We start from the raw sequence: 18,317 nt of genomic DNA on the forward strand, positions 1-18,317 counted from the left end.
TATATATATATATATATATATATAAAGTATTATATGAAAACATTGATAAGATGTGAATCTCCTGTATGCCAGCCCTGCAGGTAGATTTCTTTTGAAGCAGGTGTGATATATCTTCTAGTTCATCTCTCCTGCTGAGAGTCACTGATGCAACATAGGGTGTAATTTTACAGACTGCTGCATAGATGCATTTTCACAGCCGTAGGGGAGTGTCACAGCAAGGGGTTAATGCCACCAAACTGGCATCCCACTTCCCTTGTCCGGTGCCATATCTCTATTATAGACACTCCATTAGACTACACCAATGTTGGATTATTGCTTTTGCTTACTGGAATGCTACCTGGAGGGAAAGCCTTGTTGGGCCAGGAGGCTCAAGAGACTTTTTTTTTCATCTTCAGCTTCATCTTTTCTGTTACTGGGTTACGTCACTACTGGATACAAAACAATATCTATACCTTTATTTTCAAAATGCTGTGCTTTACACCTACCGTTCAAATAATGAGTTTGAACCCAGAAAAAAAAAAATGTATGGACACTTCACACATTGTACTTCATGTTCTGCTAGCTCGGTCTAGTCTGCCCGGTCTTTATACCGCAATGCTCTTGAATGCTCGATTGTGATTGGTCAGAAGGTGTTGATCAATTTTCTGTGACAGCACGGCTCAGACAGTAGCCCCAGATGTAACTATATTAACAACATACTCAAGTGCTTGTTTAAAAAAATGTTGATCACTGTTGATATGTTGAAGTTTTCTGTAAGGAGACGTTGATTTAACATTCTTTAGAAGGAGTCTCCAGTGTCAGAACTGGAGTGTAACTGTAAGGGATATATATATATATTTTTTATTAGTTTTCAAGAGAGAAGACAAAAAAGACTAGTCAGGGAATGAGTGTTTATAGCTGTTATAATGTAAGTAATAACAGGAACTAATGTTTCATGGATATTCCACAACATTAAAAGTAACTATAAAAGGACAAAAAGTATGATGTATTGTTCTTTAATGATATAATAATGGTTATTTTTGGCAAGTTGCTGTGGAGAAAGACTTCGGGATGTGGGAAAATAACACAAGAACAGTCTTGTCAGGTGTATTTTCCTGTTCCTGTAGTAATAATATTAAATTAATTTAAATGTTTAGTATTTTAGGTTTTTTAGTTTATATGGGACCAAAGGCTCCATATTGTATTTGACCCAGATGTGGAAAAAAATGTGTTCACAATGCTCTGATGCTTAACATAGTAATGCTTTCAGAGCAGTAAGCCAAGTCAATATCAAAAGCCCTCTAGTAAGAGATGCAGTGGTGTGTGTGTGTGTGTGTGTGTGTGTGTGTGTGTGTGTGTGTGTATTCATATGTCTGTTCATCTCTCTTTAACTGGCATCACATCACACCCAGCTTCATAAGCTAAAGGCCAGAGACTTCCTACGCACTATTTCTTCACCACTGACCCTAACACACACTTATCCACACACACGAACACACTCTTAAAGCCTGAACGCATCCACACGCTGCTTCCATCATGGCTTGTACCTGTTGTAGAGTCATTTCCCTTCCAACTGTAATGAATCCTCTGTATGTGGAAATGATTATGCCTGAGGTTTAATACACTTCTAAACCTGGAAATGAAAGAGAAAATGAAAAGGCGCAGCCACGACGTTCAGCGTCGGATTAAATGATGGAGCGCGAGAGTGAGATAAAGCGAATAAGTTGCTCGGAGATTAATATTTTCACATGCTCATGCAATTACTGGCCTCTTTGAAAGCGAATCAGCGCACTCGAATTCCCTCCCGGTAGATCATATCCAACCTGCTGGATTCCCACACACACACACACACATTATATATATATATTTATATATTATATATATCCTCCACAAGTGACTGCTGGACCAAGACTCTATTTCTACGCCGACGCTTTTCAGTGACGCATGTTCTGTTGAGACTGCTCACTCCCGCTGTTACACACATCCAGCCGCACTGAGTACAGTGAGCGGTGAGTCGCTGCTACTTTCATTAAGCTGTGCGTAGAGACAGACTGACTCGAACGCAGGGGTAGTTAGTGCTTTAAATAGGGAGCTGGACGATGTAGGAGTAGACACTGAAGTAGCTGAGATTGTACAAGAGATACTGGAGGTTGTGTGTGTGTGTTTTATAATATTTACTTATATAAAGACAAATAAATTCTATGCAAATTAGGCATGATGCTATAAAGCAGCAAATCCAAACTACTGGCTTGAATGATTCTGCAAACCAATCCCTGTGGTCCCATGTTTATTCAGTTCCCCACTCCCAAATTCCTACCTGCAATTAGTTCCCATTTCCTGTTTGCCTCAGAAAAAAAAAAGGAAGACAAACTTCTAACCGCGGTTTCATCTTCTCCTGTCATATACACTACAACTCCTCGGTAAATGCGTACTAGTTTATTAGTGTAACTAGTAAAGGTAGCTTGCTTTGCAAATCTGCCAATGAAGCTAGTAAAAAGCCCAGCATGTAACATTTCAATAAAAAATGAAATAAAACATTTGCATAAAACAAAGACACTGTTGTGGTACCGAGGAAAGCAGAAATCGTGAAGTCTTCTGTTTTGAAGGTGGTGGAAAACTTCAAATAAACGTCTCCTCAGAAACCTTATTTCAACATATGATAAGACATTAGACATTTTTGTTAGTTAAATATCAACATTTTTTCTCATCTGTTAATAATTAGCCTTAGATTATATGGCTCTTCCAGACACAGTGATCATTTTATGATTACATAAATTACCCATCTTTAAACATTTATGTTACGATCATGACTCGGTTACGTTTAAGGGGGGGCGTGGCCAAATGGATGACTCCCTTTCAGTAACTGTACACTGCGCATTTGTGCTACAAGTTACCGACTTCTGAGATTGAATCTCAATTTTTAAACCATAAAGTGAAATATCAAGCATTTGATATTTAAATTAGCTCATGATAGATTTGAGTGCAGCTTAATTACTTTTTAATGTATTTTAGCTGAAATGCATATTCACGTATTCAGCTTCATCCTCTCCTCTGATGTTTTTAGTGTTATTCTGTGGAATTCTGCTGAGTCGCAATTATTTACCAATGCGGTATATTGAAACATGTTGCCATTAGCACAACACATTAGGCACAAATGAGCTGTAATGTCAACACGCTGAAGAAATCGCAGGCCTGCTCCAGAAGCCGAAGGTCTTTTCCGCTTAACGCGTTTGTTCCGAGGTCGCCGTGGACGTTTAGCGCGTCGCTCGCATTCACACAGCAGGAGCGAGAAGGTCAGAAGGGCAGCGCCCTGGAGCGGACCAGGGTTAAGCATGTTTTCTTTTTTTTTTTTTTTTTTTTTCCTGAAGGGCACTACGATGGCAGCTGGAGCAGGCAGGTGTGTGTGTGTTTGTTTGTGTGTCTGTGTGTTCACTCACTCACTTTTCATTCATGCGTGACACACTGCAGCGTAGAGGGATGGATTCTTGCCTGCAGGGCTGCCAGTATGTTACAGAAATCAAAAAATAAGCATAAAAAAATGAACATTTCTAATTCATATGAGAACCCTCGAGATACGAGGAATTACAATAATCAATAAAGTATTATGCGTATGAGGGACGTAAATGTGGGAAGAATGTGCCATTTCTCTAGCACGTTTTTGCAGTATGTGTGTATGTGTGTGTGTGTGTGTGTATATGTGTGTGTGTGTGTGTGTATATATATATATATATACATATATATATATATATATATTTTGCAGCTGTCATCTCTAGACATGTATATGTGCACATGCATTGTGGGAGGAGGCTTCTAGAATAACCTGATTTATTTATTTATTTTATTAAGAAGCGTTTTTTGGCTTTATTTTAATAATTACGTGCCCCACATCAAAATTATAGTGACATTTTCTGTCTTTTTATGTCTCTCACTATCTCCCTGTCTATCTCTCTCTCTCTCATTTGCTCACTGGCTAACACTCACTCTCTCTCTCTCTCTCTCTCTCTCTCTCTCTCTCTCGTTTGCTCACTGGCTAACACTCTCTCTCTCTCTCTCTCTCTCTCTCTCTGTGTGTGTCTGTAGGAGATTTATGTGAAGTGTCAAACATCAGGGTGTTGAACACACACACACACACACACACACAGAGTGTAAAGGACATGCAGATTAGAGCATAGAGAAAGACAGGGTGGCTCGTCTGGTTTTCTTACATATATTCGTTTTTTTTGTATTCAATTTTTCTGATACTGATGGTGGAATATATGCCTTTACAGCATGCCATATTAACAAATTTACCGTGTTTGTGAATTTCTGCCAAGAAACAGGCGGGGCATTTTAAACATGTAATTAAATAAGAGATATAATTAGATAAGATAATTATCATTTTTTAATGAACTTTAGGCATCAGTATCAGGATGCAGTATTAGTGTGCTTGCATTTGATGCCCGTGACGTTTGCTACAGTATGATGACGCTGTGAGGTGTGTAGGTCTCTGTCTATGTGTGAGAGAAAAAGATCTACATGAAATATTGATACGTGGAGCGCAGCATGTGAGCGAACTGCAGTGTGTTACTCTGACACAGAGGGAGTGTTGTGCCTTGTCTCTTCCTTTCTGCTCACTAGCCACACAAGCAGGAGGCCACATCCTAAACATTTCCCAGAGAAAATCTGCAGTTCACACAGTTTTCTCTTCACACAGACGCCTCACTTCCTGCTTCTCAAAGCACCCCCTCCTCCTCCCAACCAGCTATATTTATTATTATTATTATTATTATTATTATTATTATTATTATTGCTTTTTTAATTTCATTTTTTATTCAATTATTATTATTTTTTTGCTTTCGTTATACTCTTTTTAATTCCGTTCCTTTCAAAGACCATTGCTATCAATAAATCACCCCCTGGTGATGCTTTATGAAGTGAGTTTCCATCTCATTACTTAACAGCATGCTGATGAAGGAAACAAAGAATGACAGGGATAAAAGGAATAAAGTTTTCCCAACAGGAACGTGGCAGTCACTGAACAAAGAATTTCAATTAATTAATTAATTGAAATATAACATAAATAATTCAAATATAACATAAATAATCTAATATTTATATTTTAGAATAAATAAAACAGCTTTGTGTAGAATAACACATTCCTATCTCCCAGCCACAGTGACGTATGAGTGGAAAAGCCGTTAGTCAGTAGTCGACAGTGACACACTCTATCAATCAATCAATCAAAAAAACAAGCAAACAAATAAAAAAATAGAGATGTACGTATAAAAAATATACCTTACGTCAAAAAATATTTAAACGATTAAATGATATAATGATATAAAAACAGCTTTCGTCAGAAAGTCACATGCCTGTCAATCAGTAGTTTACAGTGATTCACTAATTAAAGAAAAGAAAAACCAAACAAATGAAATAAATAAATAAATAGTTACATATTAAAAATATAAATTAATTAGTAAATTAACTAATAAATATTTATATTTTAGAATAAATAAAAACATCTTAGTTTAGAAAGACACATTCCTGTCAGTTAGTAATTGACTAAAATAAATAAATAAATAAATAAAGTTGCTTATTAAAAATATAGATTAATAAATAAAATATTTATATTTTAAAATAAATAAAAACAGCTTTTTTTTTTTTTAGAAAGGCAAATGCCTGTCAGTCAGTAGTTTACAGTAATTGACTTTAAAAAAAAAATGAAATAAATAAATAGTTTCTTATTAAAAATATCAATTGATTAATAAAATATTTGTAGTTTAAAATAAATAAAAACCGCTTTGTTTAGAAAGGCACATGCCTGTCAGTCAGTAGTTTACAGTAAAAATAAATAAAAAACAAAATAAATAAATAAATAAAGATGTACTTATTTGACGGTGAGTGACTAAAAATAAGTAAAGAAACACGCAATCAATCAATCAAACAAACAAACAAACAAATATATATATTTTTCAATGTTTTCATTCCTGACTCCACACGATTCCAGCGATAAAAAAGACAGATATAAACAGAAGAAAAGCATAATACGATATTTATTACATTAATATTTTTTAAGAAATATTTGAATTTTAGTTGTACACTGCATTTGTTTGTAAATTGCTGTGGTATTTAGGAGGAGTGAAACTTTTTGAGATGTGTGGACCGTTTCAGAAACTGGCGACATGTCTCTAGCTGTTTTGCTCATCCCTTTCAAATAAACGTCATCAGCAATTTATCAGTATGAATTCCATTTACTGAATCCTTAACCCTGTGAGTCGCCCCGCACGCCCAAATATGGTTTCGCATTTGTCTTTAGGATATGACCATTGTGTTCACTCACGGGTGAAATTGAAAAGCATTCTTAGCTATTAAACAAATAGCACCACGCCATTACATTCAGCCTCCTGTTAGTATTTCAAAATGGCTTCCCTGCACCGAAGGTCCACTGATTCACCCAGCCACAGGATGAAACGCCGGCTCCCCGACTTGCTGATGCATGCATTATGTTCGATTAATATTCCACCGTCGGTGTACTTACACTGGTCCGAGCATGAGGTTCAATTACATGTTCCATTTGAGACCATTAGCAAATACATTACACTGCAAGCTACGTTAGCAGCAGTTATACATACTACGCTGACGATACTTATTGAAGCCTACAGAAGAACTTAAGCAAATTATGGCCATGTAGATGGGTCGTGGCTTGGAGGTGCACTATTGTGACCCAGAAGATATTTCTCAGCAAAGGGACTTCCTTATTAAATAAACCTTTATTAGAGTACGTAGTGAAAAAGCAATGGTATGTGCAAAACTGTTGAAATATCACTCTTTACTCTAGAAACGTATTTAACAAATAAAAACATGTAACTATTGATATGGAGAAGATTTCTGCAAAGATCTATTTATCTAACATTTATGGAAGGAGTCTCCAGTGTCAGGGTTTTGTAACGGTACGTTTTCCGTCGCGGAAAAGTCTTCAATACAGAAGAACTTCGCTTTCCAGTTTCTCAGTAAAGTGACAATATGCGTGTTTTTTTTTTGTTGTTGGTTGTTTTTTGGCTGATTGTTGTGGTATAAGATGAAGAAAACACTTCAGGACATGCTGTTATAGAAAAATAATCAACATCACGGGTTTAACGAGCTGAAGGGAGATTTGGGTTTTGTGACATTCTGATGTAAGTAACCCCAGAAAGTATCATAAAACCTTACGTCAACATACATCTATGTCCACTGACTCAGCTAGATGAACGCAGCGCTTATGACAGCTCATGCATGCTGGATTAAGTGTGTGTGTAGGTTTATTAGTTGTCATTGACACCAAACTTGACCAAAGCAGTCATTATGACAGCCAGTGTCTGTTGGATTAAGCATTTATGACTGTTTATGTAGCCCAGTTAGTTGATGTGAATCCATGGCTCACCTTATCACCTCTTAATTAAAGGGCTATTTATTTCTATATAATTTGGCTCCTTTCATCCAGCTGATTGAGGCGCAATTTCGTGTCTTTGTTGCTGCTCAGTGATTTTTGAAGTTGCCCATCAATAGCCAGCGACTTCTCTTTTTGCACACTCGAGTGTGTCAGTTTCACAAAGTTAAGCGTCGACATTGATAGCCGCAAAATTGTCTCCATTGCTCATGCCGTCAAGATCGATGTACTATTTTGTAACACGAGAGACGTGATAACCTTGCTGAGATGTAGATCATTCCGGATTAGGTGCTGGGCTTTAGCAGCCGAGTGTTTAATTGGTGAAAAATAGAACGAATTAGGAACGCTGAGAGTTCTACGATCCCCTGCTCTGGGCGGGGGTTTCAAGATGATTGACACCCCTGTGCATTGGCGTGCTGTAAAAAGGTGTAAAGAAGCATCTTGTATTAATCACCGGCAGCATCGGTGTCTCTGTGGGTTAGATTATGATACTTCACGGCGTGTGTATGTGTCTGTGTGTGCATCTGGAAGATTTATTTTAGCTTCATGCTCCTTGACTGGACAGTGTAATACGACAGATTAGACATCGGCCTCGTTAATATTCAAGCCGTGCCGCTAAATGTAGACTCGTCCTGAAAAACGCCAGGAGCCAAGATCCCTGATAAAAGCAGCTTGGCTCTTCCCGCCCACCGCAGCAGGGGTTTGATGGCTCACCAGCTGAAGAGAAGAGGGTCAGCCTTGGGTCAGAAGTACATCACCTTGGTAACAAGTTGCCCTCATTATAGAGCTTTGTGTCTCTTCTGATCGTCTTCTTAGTGTTGAGCCGCCTTTATGGAACAGGCAGATCTATACGTCCTCATTGGATTGTCCATTCATTCATTAGTTCTTTTGTGTTTATCGCACGTGCTGGCGATCACAGCGCCCTTGATGGATGATGTCGCCAGTCTGCGTGTCTGGAACAGCTCAAACCCAGTGCTAGGAAGTCTATACAGCAGCAGTCAGAGCGATCACAGATACACATCTGCATCCGTATAGAGAATTTTTTTCCCCAACAATACTCATAAAGGCAAGTCTGCTATCATGCTATAGTAAAATAAATCGAAGAAGCAAAGTACTTGATGTGAGAAAGAATTTAGTCGTATACACTATACTTACTGAATACTCGATTGTGATTGGTCAGAAGGTGTGCATTACGTTTACATAAGCACATGTATGGAATTTTGTGGCACATGTTTCAAATAAAATAATAAAACCCACAAGCAGAAATGTATACATTTTACTCAGCAACTGATATCGTCAGGATTTCACGACGGGTCAAGTCTCTTGAATAACCATCATCTCTCTCTCTCTCATGCTTTTTTAAGTTTTTAAGAGGTCCATAATCATGTCCACTTTACTACTGTAATTTCTCTAAGTACTATGCATGCTGGTAATGCAGTTCAAAGATCAAACGTAATCGCCAGTGTAATTACAGTAGCTGGATTTCTCTCACACTTATCTGTTCTGTTCGCAGCCGACGTCCACGGCTTCAATTTTCAGGAACAACACGTACAGAAGAATACGATTTTAAACCACAGCTTAAAAGAGTACGACCATATTAAGACCATGGGAGTTGCAATAATACCTCTTATTCAGTTTATTTTTATCCCTGCTAGTGAAGATTATCAATGAGTTCCCTTAAAGTCTGAAGCACTATGAAACAATATTAAATATTAAATATTAAACAGGGCCACCATATTTTAATAAACCTCATATTAATGGAAATTCCAAAAAAAAAAAAGATTCACTGCCAAAAATAAAGCGCTAAAGGAAAACAGGCGACCTGTGAGTGGCATGTGAATGAGAACCGGAGGTCTGTGTTACCCGGGCAACCAGCTAATAAATAGTCCTTTATATAAGTAAAAGCATAATGTTAATTCCGCAGCAGTAAAAATTAGCCTTGATGAGAAGCCAGACATGCAAAAAAAAAAAAATAAAAAATAATAATCTAAACAAAAGCACAGAAGGAACAAAGAAAATGTGGGTTGGACAGCGTTGTTGACTTCTCGAGTCTGATTGGTCAGAAGGCGTTGATAACTTCGATAACAGTAGCTTAATGTTTCTAGGCTAACAGCTGATTCACAGGGACGTGAAAGGCAGATAATTTAAGGCTAATAATAAACAGATTTATAACGTATGCTATTTTTTAATAAAGAAGAATGCATGATAATTTTCTGTATGGAGATTTTTGTTGAACATTTATGGAAGGAGTCTCCACTGTCAGAGAATTGCAACAGTCAGAGCAAAGCTGTAAGTAACTTGAAGTTTTCCGTCCAGGAAAGTCATCGGGATGGAGGTTACGTTATGCAACATATAGCCAAAATTTATACATGTGACATGTATACATTTACTCTAGTTACATGTAACTTTACTGGGGATGTTACTACAAATGGATAAATAAGTATGATGTCATTATTTAATTAATAAACATGTTGGTATTATAAACATTCCTATTAATTACATTAATTAATAAACAGGTGCCATGGTATGATAGGATTAAAACACATTGGCATTTATGGAAGGAGTCTCCAGTGTCAGCATGTCAGCAAATCAGATAAATCTGTAATTTTACATTTTCCACCTTAGGAAAGTCGTTACTACGGAGAGATTTGCAGTTTCTCATTAACGTGACAAACTGCATTTTCTTCTGTCTTATTTTAAGAGAGAGTGATGCAGCGACTGTTTATATTTGCTAAGTGATAATAGAACTAAGAACTCGATTTGTGGACATTAAATGTAACTATAACAGAATAGAAAATATTACATGTTATTCCTTAATTTAAAAAAAAACAAAGCATTGGCTGTGGTATAAGAGGAATAAACACTTCAGGACATGGTGTTATAGGAAAATAATCACACCACCTTATCCCGCTTTATTCCTTATATATTTAAGCAGTGCTTTACTGCAAAAAAAATGGCATCTTAATAAGTGATAATATCTAGAATATAGGCAAATTTGTCAAATATTTCTTATTATCCAGTATCAGATTATTTAACCTGTTCAGCTGATCATTTTGCCTTTTGATAGAAATAAATGCTTAAAATTGGCAAAAGTATCTTCCAGTAGTAACAAGGAAGTATTTCAAGCTTGAAATTGGTACAACATGTCTAGAAATAGGCTTCATTATCATACTGTATATTTGTTTCGTTATTATCTTATAATAGGAAATGCTAGATAACTTTGACTAAATGCAAGACCGTTTCACTTGCTAAGCAGTGTTAATCTTAGCCGCACTTAATAAGCGAGCTACTTCAGGCTTGTTTTCACAAAAGACTCACAATTCCAGTGACATTTGCTCCATTAGCTGTACCTACAAGATGGAAAATGTCGTAAAGGAAGCGGACATTAGGGCAACAATCTGTTGAGACCAAACCAAGATTCAGTAATGCTGTTTGTGAAGACATTAAAATTGAATGCGTTTTCACAAGTAGAGTGGCCTTTTTGGTGCATTACAGTAAATAATTCAGAAAGAACCAAGTCAACGTACATAAATGACTGTCACCTCCTTGCATTCTGCTGTGCTGCACATGAATTTGGCAACACAATTAGGAAGACTTCCTGGCCACTAAATCGCCCGGCAATCGCTAAGCTAAATGGACAAAGTGGTGCATTTTCGGAGCACTTTCCGCCACCGTGCTGTGCTCTTCCTGGTCGCCTAAATTGCCAAGTTAATTATTAGCCTGTTTTGCAGCAGCTTTGTGGGTTTGTGAGGCCTGACAGGTCTGAGAGGTGCGGCATGTGGCAGACAGCCCGCACCGAGTGAATGCTGATAATAATGGACATTAACTGCGGCGAAGTGAATTCATCTTTTTTAAAGCACTTTAAACCGGATAGTTTTATGGACGTGGGCATTCGTCATTTAGAGCACGGAGCATTTTACACAACCGAGTATAAGATACTGAATGCCGAAGATACCGAATGCTGATTGGATGGGGAGAAAGCGGAGATAAAAAGGTCTCTGACTGTCTATATATGTTACACAAATTGGTTTATATTTAATATGGTATTGCTAATACAGCTAATGACTGAGATGGAAATCATTTAAAACTAATGAGCTGAATGGTCTCATTGTTTGCATGCTGCTTAGGCTACATATAAACAGTTCATTCAGAATCTCCAATTGTAATGAATTCATTCAGATTGTTGAAAGTCTGTGCATGTAAACTCTGCATCGTCAGTTCCTACTGATAAGACTTAATGCATTGCTTCATTTTAACAATAATGCACACAAAAATTACCTGATAGGAGTGTAAAGCAATACCACCATCTGTATCTGTATCCATTTAGGGCTCCAAATATCATTATCTATATCTGTATTTGAATTTATACCCAATGTGAGTGTGGCCTAAACCAGAAAATTATTTATTTTTATTTATTTCTGTCAGCATGGTATGTGAGTTCTGGCTCTGACAGTTCTTCAACTTCAGCTCCATCACTTGATTGATATTTTTTTTAAATACAAAATATAAACAAACTAGCAGCTTAGTTTTAACACCGCAGCCCTGACCAGGCAGTTACTAAGGATCAACACATGCTCATGAATGCATGAAAGTAAAAATCTTTTCGGCAAGGTAAATAAAAATGAATAGTGCACCCCCTATTCATATCTGTTCAAAACACATTATCTGTTCGGTCCAAATAACGTATTCATATTGGGTTTCGTCTCCGTTACCCGAGTAAGAGCTCCTCCTTGTGGAAAACCTGAAGCCCGATAGAGTGAGTGCGTGAGCGAGTGAGCGAGCATTGCTAGTCAGGTCAGCCCCATGATGTGCTTCAGGTCTAAAAGTGTAGAGAGGCTCAGTGGTGGTCTGTGTGGTACAGATGGGAAACCGAAAAGAGACTGAAAGGTTACAGCTGTGAGCTGTGATCTCCCGCTGTCTTATTAAAACTGTGGAGAATAACAAGCATCACATGTGCAAATCAGTGACCACTGAAACACTCGTCTCTCGCCCCTGTTGCCGCTCTCTGTCTCATTTCTTTAATTGATTTATTTGTTGATTAGCAGGAGAGAGACTAGAGTCTCATTTTCAGGGAGGCCAACAAAACGAATGAATGAATGAATGAATAAATAAATAAAGCTTAGAGTTAAATGTGGCACCTCATCTAAAATAAAAAAATAAAATAAAACACACATCTCAAATAGAAGTAAAATCATCTATCAATCAATTAATCTACAGCTGTCAATAACATTTGAATTTCATATAGAACTCTTAAAACAATTATACATAAAATATTGAAATTAAACCTACAACTGACTATATATCGCAAACAAGAAGACTCTCTCAAACAAGAACTCTCTCTCTCTCACACACACACACACACATATTTAATATACCTCATTAGCTCTCTAACACTGCATCATTTTTTTTTTTTTTTTATACATAACCTCCTAACCTTCCCTGACCCTTTGTGATGATGGGGCATCTTTTAAACGACTGATAAACAGACATGATGGCTAGACCATAAGTGTGGTGAAGGCCAAGCAAACCAATTAGAAAGAACAGTTATGTTATTAGTCTGCTGTTATTTTTCCATGTTTCGCTCGCGATTAACTTTTAGCGATTGGATTATTCGGCTTAATTGCTGCAGTTTATATAAGACGCTGGCATCTGCTGTGATCCGTGTCAAGTGATATCTGACTGGATTACTCAGACGGAACTGTGAAATTTTGTGGGGAAATTAAAAACGCAGTAAACAGGAAAAAAAGATGAACAGAAGATACTATATTTCAAATATTTGACAAATTTCTAAAATACAAATATTGTAGAAACCATGACATGCTTCCACATGGCTGACATTTTTCTTTGCTTTTTTTTTTTTCTTTTCTATTTTTGCCTGAGAATTTTCACTGGCCGGAATTTTGCCCCATCCCTTAATATATAGATAATTGATATGTTAGCTAAGTTGATCATATGGATCAATGGATGGATTGTATTTCACATTAATGATCTCCAAACATTCCTCGTGCACCTCGACAGAACGTGAAAATATTACTAATGTGATATGGTGGGAAGGGGGCGGGGCTTCTAGGGAAGCGTGCAAGACACCTACACACGTCAGTCATTCCAGATGCATATGTCAGTAGGTTTACCTGCTGTTTTCATTTTGGGGAAAAAGGGAGATTCTTTTGGAGTATTTTCGAGTGATAACTCATACTAGCGTGCTCCGATTTTAAAATGCGAAGTTCCTACACAAAGCGCATGAAGCTTGGCAGGTCTGCATTATGTATGCTATATTACATAAGTGCAGTGTAAATGCATTTCCTAACCTGTCGTTTAAATGTCAGGAACATTCTAGATCAAGAAATAAGAACAGATATGTGCTGTAGGTGTAGTTGAAAAGTCAAAGTAAATCATTTTGAAAGCCGAAAAATAGAAGGACATCGGTATACTTTAAAGCATTTTTTTTATTGAATATATCGCTGGAGATGAAAATTAGAAAATATTGCTCTCTGAATTCCTTTGGCACTGCCATAATTTCAGACACAGTGAACGTTTATATTCTCCGTGACTAGATGACGAACTACAAGAAGCAATAACGCAGACAGACAGACAATTCAAAAAGGATGAGATCAGCTGAACCAGAAATTGACCATTCTACACAAACTCCTTCTGAAAACATTATTGCAGTCAGGTTTTTAATAACAGTAGGCTATATGATGCTTAATAACACTGCATTCTGGTCTATGCAATGTAATCGTCAGGGTGAACAAACGCATGTGCGTTGCCGGTGTAACCGAATACAAATTTATCATTTAGAGTGAACAGATAATGTGTTGTAAATATATACAAATACAGATATTAATAGAAATACAGAACAGGAGGAGCACTAATCTTTTAAGAAAGCAGGATTTTTTTTCACTTCCTGTCAGAAAAGTCACATTTGAAACTTGTGGGACAAGCAAAGACTATGCGCTATGGCAACGTCTTTATTAACTGCCTGGTCAGGGTTATGGTGGTTTAAATTAGGCTACTAGTTTGTTAAAAAGAAATAGAGTCGTTAAAATTCATTAAAATATAACACGGGATGGTACAAACAAAAATAACTATGCCAGCAGGATTAAAAAGAATAAGTGCAACTCGAGAGATGTAACTGAGGTTGAGGAACTACCAGAGAAAGAAAGAACAAAATGTTACGTTTTGAATTGTCCATTAAGCACACTAAATATTTAAGACCATTCATTATGACTATTTAATACATTTTGAGAGAATTTAAAACCCAAACCATTCATCCTAACCCTTTTCTCTTGAATTGTGTCTGTGTTAATGTGACATCCTCATTCTCTGAAAGCTACTCTACTCTACTCTACTTCCTGGTGGTTCCAACTTCCTGGACATGATATTATCTTGTTATAATCATCTAATAATACCCTACATTGACATTTTGCTTAATAAATACATTGCTAAACTCTAAAATTATATTAAGTCTGCGGAATGAGACCGCTGTTGATATAAATAAGGATACATGAAAAGGTGCAATGCATAACGCACAATGAAAAACACTTCGTTTACTAAAATTATAGCTACAGCAATCGCAGGTAAACGCAATAGAAGTTATAAGGAAGAGATCTATTTGTAAAATAATTGTTAAAGAGCAGATTCTGAGAAGCCAAAATATGAAATGTTGCAGCTACACATAACTTAATCTGATCCCTGAATCATTCCTTCACTAAATGTTCCTTCAGGAACACACAGAAGAGGACCAATAGGGCGAGAGGAGACCACCTTGCAGGGTTGCTAAAGCGTGTTTTAAGCTAAAAATACAAGTAATGTACAGTATCCGGAATGCTCAAAACATAACCGATGAACAAATCAAGCTGACTTGATGGTTTCCACGTTTTCCCAATTCCGGTCACGTGCCAGTTCCCACCCACCATCCAGATCTCCGATAATATACGACAGATACGAACCTGGAAGTGTGAAGGCTAACGCACGCTTCCTCTGTGACGAAGCTAGCAACAGCATCTTCTCTATCTGCTGCTCATCCTGTGTCACAGGGCGGCGTAACACACTCAGAGGAAAGTGCTATCCACCACCTTCTGCATACACGAGCATCATCGGGATTCGAACTCCTGATCTCCCAATGAGTTCTGTTGAGCTCCTCGGGAGAAAGTAGTAGTTCAGTTCTATGTTACAAACTAGCTCAAGCTTCCTATCTTTTCATGAGGATACATGAGGTGGGAAAGTTTTGCCATTTAAATTATGTATAAACTTTCTAGACTTTGCAGTTTTGTACATAAAACACACTTTTTTGGGGGGAAAATGCACACTGATTGTGTGTTAAACATGCCACAAAAGCTTTCTATATCTGGCTCTGGTGTTGAAGTGGTGAAATCCGATGAATATCCAATCAGAGGAATATGAATGTGGTTATCAGGGGCAAAATTAGCACCTTTAGTAAGAGCTGGAGGCAATGGACACACACAGCTAGGTTATGTTTGGTCTTTTTTTTTTTTCTCGAATGAAGAATGAAAGCACTGTGGTGTTCACACTCTATGGTCCCTGGTTCGAGCCTGAGCTCGCGTTACTGACTTTGTGGCGTTTCATATATGATTTCTTTGTGTCTTTGTGGGTTTTCTCAGGGTTCACTGGTTTCCTCCCATCTCCCAAAAACATGTTGGTGGATTGGTGACTCTGAGTTGGTTGTAGGTGTGAATGTGTGTGTCATGCAATTGAATATTCACTGACATCCCATCCAGGGCGTATTCCCACTTCACGTCCAGTGTTTCCATGATTTTCCGGAAGCTTTGTGCAGCAAAATATTGACATGATCAGAACACTACAGAAATAGAGACTAGCGTATTAAGCATTTTGTGCTTTACATTTCAGAAACCGATGTTTTTTTTTTTTTTCCTGAGTAATCTTGTCTAAATGATCTTTATATGTGTGTGTTTGTGTGTGTGGGTCCTCCAATATCTGAACTACACATATCCATCAAACTGTCATTCAGTCCTTTCATTTCTTGCTTTAAGAACTAACCACTCTATCATCCCGCTCACCCCCCCGCCCCCCCCCCGCCCCCCCCCCCCCCCCCCCCCCCCCCCCCCGCTCTCTCCATAACCACATCTGCTTTGTAGAATAATTATTTTTACTATCAGCACTTTGCGTATGTGATGGAAATCTGAATCGAACCTATCGAATGGAAGTGTTTACATTCTTATAGCCTCCTCTTGTGTTCATCGGGAATGCGTTTACAGTTGCAGAGACCAGAGTTCGATGGGATTGATTTGGACCGAGGCTGTAATTTCATGCTCGTGCTCTGTGCGTGTGGGTGTGAGTGCAAGCACATATCCTGTAAAAGACGTCCTTAACGTAGTCAAGTGCAGACTGGATGAGGCTCGTGATCTGAGCTGTGGAATTAATAGTTCAGTCTAGCATCACAGTACTGTATGCTTTAATGAATTTGTTCTTGTACAAAATGTGTGTAATTGTTGATACGGTGAAGTTCTAGCCTTTTTGGAAGGAGTCTCCAGTGTCAGTGCTTTGTAACAGTCAGAGGTAAAGCTGTAACAGTAACTTTCTGTGAAGGCCATATGTATAATGACGGACAGTTTATAATGCGTTTGTATAGCATTATATGTATGGTTGCATTTGTTTATGAAATGGCATTACAGTTTATAGCAATGTCTATAACGCATATAGAAATTGTTAGCACAATACGGTGTGTAAGTGGTGTGTGTGACATTATTTCGCAATGCTTGCCTGCTTAGAGCATTATGTTTAATAACATTGGTCCAATTTTTTTTTTTTAGCATTTTTTTGTTACAAATAAATTAATGTTTATACATATCTTCTATAATGATAGAATGCACTATGAACACTCTTTATAATGCATCAGCTGACATTTCTAGGCTGATTTACATTTGAATGTTTTGACAACTGACAGTAAGTTAAGTTTTTTTTTTTTTTTTTTTTTTTTTTTTGTTAAGGTAGGGTTTTTTTCCACTTTTTTTTCCAAATTTTTTTCCAAAATTTTTGAGTTTTTTTCAATGTGTTTTTAATTTTTTTTTCTTCAATTTTCCAATTTTTTTATGTTTCATTTCTTCTTTTTTTTTTTTTATTTATATTTTTGCCATACTTAATAGAGTTGAAATCTTGGGAAGTTTTGCTTTTGTTAAATTCGCCAGTTAACCCCACCTGGCAAAACTGATCCTGACAGTCAGGTGGTGTTAAGTGACATCATTTATTTATTTATTTATTTATCTATCTATCTATCTATCTATCTGGAAGTTTCACTTTTGCCAAGTAGCCTCATCTCAAGTCAGCTAACATAATTAAATTTTTTTTCTTCAGTTTTTTTCTTCACACGTAAGTCACCCCAGAAAGTGTCATAACTCTCATGTCCCTTCACTCAGGTGTTATATCGACTTGACATTGAATTTGTCTTTGAAACCTGTTGAAATAAGCCTCGTTGATTCATGTCAATTGTCGTTAAGGCTTAATACAGGTGTCATATAGCTTCAGGAACTCCACCACTCAGTAAAGTTGCTCCGTTTTAGTTTTACATGGTAAGATTAATGTTTACATGTAATTCTCTGTACAAACTCTCTGTCCTCCTGTCTCTCCTCTGTGATCCTCTGTCTTACAAGCAGCAATCAATCCACTGCTTGTTGCTTACAGTTAGAAATCTAGTTTCGTGCGCTTAATACATCACTGAAAATTGTTTCTTCGCTCCATTTCCCTGCAGCGTGTTCTCCTTACATCAGCACTTAGACTGTTTTACGCTTTGCCACAGAATCTGATTTCTGTTAACAACTCTCTCTCTCTCTCTCTCTCTCTCCATATCTCTTTGTTTCTCTTCTCTCCGACGTTACAGCCGAGTAACTCTGTTTTTTTCTGTAACTCAATCTGTAAAATAAGATGGGATTTTTCTACCTCATAACCTCGCTGACGTTTT

General features: G+C 37.3%; 1 protein-coding gene across 13 annotated transcripts in view; it reads left to right on the plus strand.

Annotated features, from left to right (window-relative positions):
* Positions 1-18,317, plus strand: part of nrxn2b (neurexin 2b) — a 591,140-nt gene that overhangs the window by 255,215 nt on the left and 317,608 nt on the right. The gene's annotated exons all lie outside the window — the stretch shown is intronic.

The sequence above is a fragment of the Pangasianodon hypophthalmus genome, chromosome 28 (assembly GCF_027358585.1).
Source record: "Pangasianodon hypophthalmus isolate fPanHyp1 chromosome 28, fPanHyp1.pri, whole genome shotgun sequence".
NCBI lineage: Eukaryota > Metazoa > Chordata > Actinopteri > Siluriformes > Pangasiidae > Pangasianodon > Pangasianodon hypophthalmus.